The sequence below is a fragment of the Danio rerio genome, chromosome 22 (assembly GCF_049306965.1).
Source record: "Danio rerio strain Tuebingen ecotype United States chromosome 22, GRCz12tu, whole genome shotgun sequence".
Lineage (NCBI taxonomy): Eukaryota > Metazoa > Chordata > Actinopteri > Cypriniformes > Danionidae > Danio > Danio rerio.
Window position 1 is genome coordinate 41,364,762 of NC_133197.1, and position 7,870 is coordinate 41,372,631.

The 7,870-nt window shown below is 37.2% G+C and overlaps 2 long non-coding RNA genes across 2 annotated transcripts; one reads left to right on the forward strand and one right to left on the reverse strand.

Annotated features, from left to right (window-relative positions):
• Nucleotides 1-897: 897 nt before the first annotated feature.
• Nucleotides 898-7,540, forward strand: LOC141380274 (uncharacterized). Its single transcript, XR_012398025.1, has 2 exons — nucleotides 898-5,733; nucleotides 5,861-7,540. It is a non-coding gene; the product is annotated as an uncharacterized lncRNA (long non-coding RNA).
• On the reverse strand, nucleotides 914-4,844 carry LOC141380273 (uncharacterized). Its single transcript, XR_012398024.1, has 2 exons — nucleotides 4,381-4,844; nucleotides 914-4,251 (listed from the first exon to the last, which is right to left on the reverse strand). It is a non-coding gene; the product is annotated as an uncharacterized lncRNA (long non-coding RNA).
• Nucleotides 7,541-7,870: the final 330 nt, after the last annotated feature.

The following is a 7,870-nucleotide window of genomic DNA, read 5'->3' on the forward strand; positions in this document are numbered from 1 at the left end:
GGGCTTTTTTTTTTAGTATTCTCTGAAAGAGGTCTTTGACTCTTCTAATGTCCTACTAATGTTTATGGATTTACTACATGAAAGGTGTTTTAAAATGTCATTTTCTGAAAATGTATTTAATTCCTCAACAAACTCTCTCACAGAACTAAAATCATTTTAAATTGGTTTCATTGCCCCCCTCTATCTTCTGTACTCCCAGCCATTGAGTTCACATTTTGTCTGGCTGATCTTAAATTTTTGCTGCTAGACTGTTTCTGTATTTTCTCTACTTTACTTGTACACTGTTGGATCATGCTAATTAAATTACATTACTGAGATGTGTGTGTATGATAATATTACAATTGACATGATCTTTTGAGCAGTATTATCTCCAATAAACTGCATGAATCAGTTTGCCTGAGAGAAGACATTGACCTGTATACACAGATTGTAAAGTACCACACTAAATCAGCTGTACTCCTCATAAACGGTAACCCCACAGAAATATTTTTGATCAGTAATAACAGTTTATTTGCTCAACACTTATTCTACACAATAAACTGACTACAATGCAGAAAAAATAAAACCAAAACATTAAAAAACGGCCGAGATATGAAGGATTAAACCTGACCGAAAGCACACTCAGCTGAGGACACACAGGATTGGTCAAAAAACACGAATACTAATGAGTCATTTGCATATGGTCTATTCTCTATTAAAACACGATTTTAAAGGGCTTCATAAGCTTAAATATGATAATCAAAGTATGGGAAAACAACCTAGACATCAGATAATCAAATTCTGAATAAAAATATACAAACAAGAACAAAGAAAAACACAAACAAACAAATGGTCATCACCATTGCCGAAATGCTGTGTCTCAACACCTTGTCAATAGCCCAGACTCTCATTTTCTTCAGGGTAATGCTCCCAACGGTTATCCCTGATAAGGATAATATCTGCTTGGTTCTTGCATTGCCTTAGGGGAGTCATCTGGTAGAAGCATGATATATCTACAAAGATATATCCGCCAGACTGAACCTCGACCTGGCCTCTTAAATTTTTCAATTCCAGGATTTAGTTGGAGGTCAGTAATATCTCTTTGAATACTTCCAGTCACATTTGTGGAGTTATTTATTCATTTTAGATTTATTTAATTCCCTGGATGTTGACTGGAATTATTCTGGAGAAAATCAGCAGGGAGTGAGAAGGCAATGACCAGTTCATGGCCAACTTTTACTCCTGAATCTACCTGTTAGATTCAGCTGATTTGGGCAAGGGCTCTCCTGTTCCCTGGAGATATCTGGGGTCCTGGGGAGCCTGGTCTCTGGATTAGCCAGAGTAGGCCCCATAGAGAAACATCTTCAGACTCTTCTCGGGTGGCCTGGGCAACCTTGCGGTGTTAACAAAAGGTCACTTGGGGGAGTGGTAAGTATTCAGCCTCCCTGGGTCCACTTGGACAGCACGCAGGGAAGGTGGCCGGGGGCGAACAGGCCTTAAATGAAGCCCAGTCTTCTATTGGTGATTAGCACCACCACACAACAGCACATTGTGCATCAACACCACCTACACCAGTCATTCAAGAACTTTTCAAAAAATCATCAATTCAAACATGAGAACTACTGAAGATTTGTTACCTCAGATTTTACTAGGATTAAGGTTAAGGAGTAAGAATAGAACTTTCATAGGGACTCTTTAAAACACCAAATCTCAAATTATAACTTACAACTTTGCAGAATGACCAGATTTTCCCTCTTTAAGATCCATTATTTCCATGGAAAGATTTAATATAAATTTATAACTCAAATTTGTTTATAAACTCCATGGGAAGATTTAAAATGTTTATTCTTCTAAAACTTGTAACCCAGAACTTTTCAGAAAAAACCCCTACGTGCCTTCTCCAGAACATCTGTAGTGTATATGGATGTTTCAAAAATATTATCTTCTGTAACTCCTAGAACATCTAACCCCAGAACCTCTCAGTGAAAGTAACCACACTAAACTTTTACAATCTCAATTTCATGGGAATAGTTTGACCTTCACCTATAAATATTTCAACTTTACCTGTTCCAGTTTCCTCATCAAAAATCTCAAATTTATATGAAAACATCTCAAGTATCAAGAATTCCTTTTGGCAGTGAGAATCCTTTCAAATACAAAAGCCCTCACTTTAAGGCTTTCACTTAAGCAATGAAAATCAGTTTGCTTCTATTGTGAACTTTTTTTTTTTTTTTTTTCTCCCCACGTAGCGTGATTTGTAGAAGTTCCCAACTACACAATGGCATAGACCGTACACCTATTTCCAAAATGTATTTGTCAGACAGTACTCCATGTCATTTGCAGTGGTCTCATAATAAAGTTAACCCTTTGGGAGATATTTCTGATGACTGGTTTAAAATCTGTCCAGAACCTTAAAACTCAATATAATTTGCCCAGCAGCTGCTTTGAGGTTTATTCACAATAAATCAGCTCTTTGGGCAGCTCAGTGCTCCGGGCATATGGGTTACCTTGGTAATCTCTCAATGACCTATTCACTCATTGCATGAATTCTTCCTTCAGTGGAATCTCCCTTATCTGCTTCATTTTCTTGAACATTCATATAAACTTCTATTACAACTGGACTAAGGATCTTTGAGGATGTGCATGCTTTATTTTCGCATCAGGTATGAGAAGTTTAAATCGGCTCAGTTTTCAGAGATTATTTTCGGTGTTTAATTTTCACTGCTGAAAGTCAAAACAATGAAGAAAAATCCATCCATGCTCAACTACACAAGCCCCAAACCAAGCGAGCCAGTTTGCCAACCGACCAAAGTAAAGGGGAAAAATAACCTCAAACCAGGCTCAGTTGGGCATGACCATTTCTCCTCTGGCCAAACTTTCTGTACAGAGCTGCAGTCTAGGCACCGGATGCTGGAGAATGGTGGACATCCATTGTGGAGAAGCTGCAGATGGGAGAGGTCAGCGGCTGGTGTACAGACTGACCCTTCAGGATCAATATGTAGACTCGTGGGTCACTATAGGGTCTTAAAAGAATTAATCTCATGCTCTAATACACCAGGAGCTCCCTCAAATACTGGGCAGCTAAGGCATTGAGGGCTTTGTAGGTAAACAATAACATTGTAAATTAAATATTTAATAGTGAGTCAATGCACCGATGAAAGAACTGGAGTAATGTGATTGCTTAGTTCTAGAAAGCACTCTAGCAGCTGCATTTTGAACCAGCTGCAGTTTGTTAGTGAGGCCAGCAGGGCATCCGCCTAGTAACTCATTACAGTAGTCTAATCGAGAGGTAATGAAAGCATGAATAAGCTTTTCTGCATCAGTTATTGATAGCTCGTCAAAGTTTGGCAACATTAAGATGAAGAAATTGAGTTTTACAGATGCTTAATCTGACCTTACACGGGTTGCTGTCAGAATTGGCCCCCAAATTACTGACTGAAGATGAGTACTAGTTTGGGGCACTTGTCAGCTCTACAAAGCTGACCAATCACAGCTTGCTCTATTCATTGAGGTGTGCATCAGTGTTGGACTGCCACAGCAAGGGCTCTAACCATGCACAGGTTGTGCTGAAGCATACTTGTGTGCTTGATGCAGAAGTATAAATACGCCTTTAGGAGTGCTGTTTCTGTGCTATGAGATTCTCTACATCCAGATTAAAATTTTTCATAAACTTTAGCTGCTTTTCCACTCGCTGAATCGTTCTCTAAATGAAACAGCTCAATTTTGTGCCAAACTGGGCCAGGCAGCACTAATACAGTTATTTTCCACTCATGCTGCAACAGCTCTTTGAAACATTACACAACCCATCAGTAGTTGCCTTTAATGCAATGTAAACCGCTCCATTTGTTCAATTAAACTCAATAGCTAAAACACACTTTCAAGTTGTTAAACAAAAGCAACCAAGTGACAAAACACTGCTATGCCGCTCCTATTGTGGTGCTGCATATAGGTACATGTTACAGCACCTTTTTTAGAGGTCGTATGTTGCACGCCTCTGGCTAAATTTAATTTGGAGAGGAAATGACAATGTAACGATTGAAAATGTTTGCAGGGGGAATAAATGTTTAAGATCTCTGAATGACATAAAATTAAACTGATGCAACTAGTGCATTTGTATTGCAATAGCAGAAATATATTTTGGACGGGCCTTGTCAAAATTGAGCGGGCACTTTAACTAATGGCACTCAACTTTAATTTTTATAATCTATAAGTTGATTATAACGTGCTACATTTTGATGGTAAAATATAACCCTTTAAACCAGAGGTGTCAAACTAAATTCCTGGAGGGCTGAAGCCCTGCACAGTTTAGTTCCAACCCTGCTCCAACACTTACCTGTAGGTTTCAAACAAGCCTGAAGGACTCAATTAGTTTGATCAGGTGTGTTTAATTAGGGTTGGAACCAAACTGTGCAGCGTTGCGGCCCTTTTGGAACTGAGTTTGACACCCATGTTAAACAATAGCTGTTAAGTATTCAAACATTAAATGAATGCAGCAAGTGAAATAAACGGATTTGAAAATGCATCAGGATATAAAGATTTATTTATTTATAAGCTTGACATTTAGAAAACTTTTGCATAGCTACCCAGTATATATTAAAGATCAGGAAACAAAACGAAAGCGTTACGCAGCCCCATAAATGTCAAACTTGTGTAAAACTAAATCACAATGGCCTACTGCTGAAATGCTGAATTTATTATTCATTTATTAACATGTCAAAACCTAGTGATTATTTTGAGAGCAATGCCGACATTTATTAAATTAATTGATGTGAGTAGTTTATTAGAGCATATATAGACTAAGACATCACACAACAGTACCTTGGACAGCAGTGCCACTAAAGCTTTAGAGCAAAGTCAAAAAAAAACTATTGAAAGTTGACTTTCTACCAAAGGCTTCAATGATAAGCATTTCTTATTTGCTTTATTCGATGCGCAGTAGGAAAGTCTCAGTGCATGTAGTCATTGGTTTAATTCTCTCCTGGATCAGAGCGAGATTTGTGCTACCAAATACAGTGCTGCGTGCAGAAAAACTTGCGTCAGTCAGGCGAATTAAAGGTCTTAATGCTCAGGATGTCAATCAAATTATTAAACTCCCCATTAATAAAATAACAGGCCATTTCATTATTTTAGATGACTGGTTAGAAAATAAACTATGTATAAAATAAGTCCATGAAATAACAGAGTTATTACTTCTCTTCCAGAGAGTGCTCTATGGTTTAAACCCTTTTAAAACTATTGTTAGACAAGGCAGCACTAATACGGTTTTATTTTCCACTCATACTGCAACAGCTCTTTGAAACCTTACACAACACATCAGTAGTTGCCTTTAATTCAATGTAAACCGCTCCCTGTTCAATTAAACTTAATAGCTGAGAACTTTCAAGTTAATAAAAACAAAAGCAACCAAGTGACTAAACACTGCTATGCCGCTCTCATATAGTGGTGCTGCATATAGGTAATGTTACAGCACCTTTTTTTAGAGGTCATATGTTGCGCGCCTCTGGCTAAATTTAATTTGGAGGGGAAATGACATGTAACAATTGAAAATGTTTGCAGGGGGAATAAGTATTTAAGATTCCTGAACTTGACATAAAATTAAACTATATAATAATGCAACAGTGCATTTGTATTACAATAGCAGAAATATATTTTGGATGGGCCTTGTCAAAAGTGAGCGGGCACTTAACTTTAATTTTTACAATCTATAAGTTGATTATACATTTTGATGGTAAAATATAACCCTTTAAACCAGGGGTGTCAACTAGATTCCTGGAGGGCTGAAGCCCTCAACAGTTTAGTTCCAACCCTGCTCCAACACACTTACCTGTAGGTTTCAAACAAGCCTGAAGGACTCAATCAGTTTTATCAGGTGTTTAATTAGGGTTGGAACTAAACTGTGCAGAGCTGCGGCCATTTTGGAACTGAGTTTGACACTTGTTTAAAACAATGGCTGTTAAGTATTCAAACATTAAATAATGAATGCAGCAGGTGAAATGAACAAATGTGAAAATGCATCAGGATTTAAAGCACTATTTAGCAGGTTGACATTTTTTGAAAATTTTTGCATGGGTACCCAGTATATATTAAAGATCAGTGAACAAAACAACACAAACGTTACACAGCCCCATAAATGTCAAACTTGTGTATAACTGAATCATATAATGGCCTACTGCTGAAAATTGCTCATTAACATGTCAAAACCTAGTGATTTTAAGAGCAATACCGACTTAGTTTAAATTCATTCATTTGACTTGTTTATTAGAGGATATATAGACTAAGAAATCATACAACAGTACCTTGGACGGCACTGTTTAATTATTGAAGGTTGACTTTCTACCATAGGCCTTGATACGCATTTCTTATTTGCTTTATTCGATGCGCTGCAGGAAAAAGTCTCAGTGCATGTAGTCATTGGTTTAGTTCTATCCTGGATCAGAGCGAGATTTGTGCTACCAAATACAGTGCTGCATGCAATAAACTTGCATTAGTCAGGCGAATGAAAGGTCTCAATTGCTTCATGTCAATCAAATTATTAAACTTGTCATTTATAAAATAGGCTTTTTCATTATTTTAGATGACTGGTTGGATAAAATAAACAATGTATAAAATTAGTCAATGAAATAATTGAGTTATGAGTTATTCACTTCTCTTCCAGAGACTGCTCTATGGTTTAAACCCTTTTTAAACTATTGTCTGACCTGTATAATTTTCTTATATTAAATGAAGTGTTTACTTGTGGATGTCTGGCTAGCATGCTTCTGAGCCAGCTGTGGTAGCTTGGTAACAGAGCCCTGACATCAACACTCATAATCTATCAGCACTGTTGTCTAACCATGCTTAGAATTCCAGGCTGAGAACAGTTTGTAATCGTGCTACATGGTTTCAGGCTCAGAGGAGAAACCACTAACTGTACTGAAGGGTTCGTACAACAGTTTGGCATAATAGTGGGAAAGCAGTAATTTCTTTGCTAAAAAAAGTTAAGCAGATGACCTTTTTATAGCATCTTTGATAGAATATTAGACTATTTAAAACCTGTTTTTTCTAATTTAGCATTAAGCATTTTTTTAAAGAGGCTAAGTGACTGCTATTGCAAATTTTTATTAATCTTCTATAAGTAGGGATTAATTAAACAAAACTATTCTTTGATCATAAGTACCCAGCATTTTAAATAGTGAATTTACTTTTTCTGGACTGGAATATTGCCCTGACCCCTACACGTAACGACAAGGGTTTATTTTTTTCTTTGCTTTTAAATGAGTTTAGATGAAGCTTTGATCTATAGAAAGGGGAGGAAAAATGGCAATTTAATCTTAACTTAAAGATTAACCCTAACTCTTTGCTCACCTGTCCTGTCCCATATGGACTGTGGGGATGGACTGAAGACTGGTGTGTGAACCTGAAGGCCAGAAAGGCTGGCAGTGCATGGCCTAAAAAGGCCAAACATCCTTAGGTTCCTCATTCCGAACTGTCAAGTAGAAAAATAGCAGCAAATATGACCTAACATCGGTAGTAACTAAATTTAATGTGGATGATACAGCCCTAACCAACCCCCACCCCTAAACAACAGTAAGCTTGGCATGTATTTGGATCATGTTCATACGTTTTATAAATTGAAACTGCTCTAACCCAACCAAAAGGAATTTGATTATATGTATATTTTAATGTCAGATCATCTATTGAATCTTTCATATGCATCATGGTTTCATTTGTATCTACATCTTGGTCATCTGGATTTCCTTAGTGCAGTCTTTGAAAACTCTTAACAGTTTAACCATTCCTTTCCCCCCCCTCTCTCTCTCTTCAAACACTAGCCTTATCTTGGATCGATGTCATCTACTTGGATACCATGTCACCAGAGATGTATAAAGTACTAGAGACCCATACTTAAGTA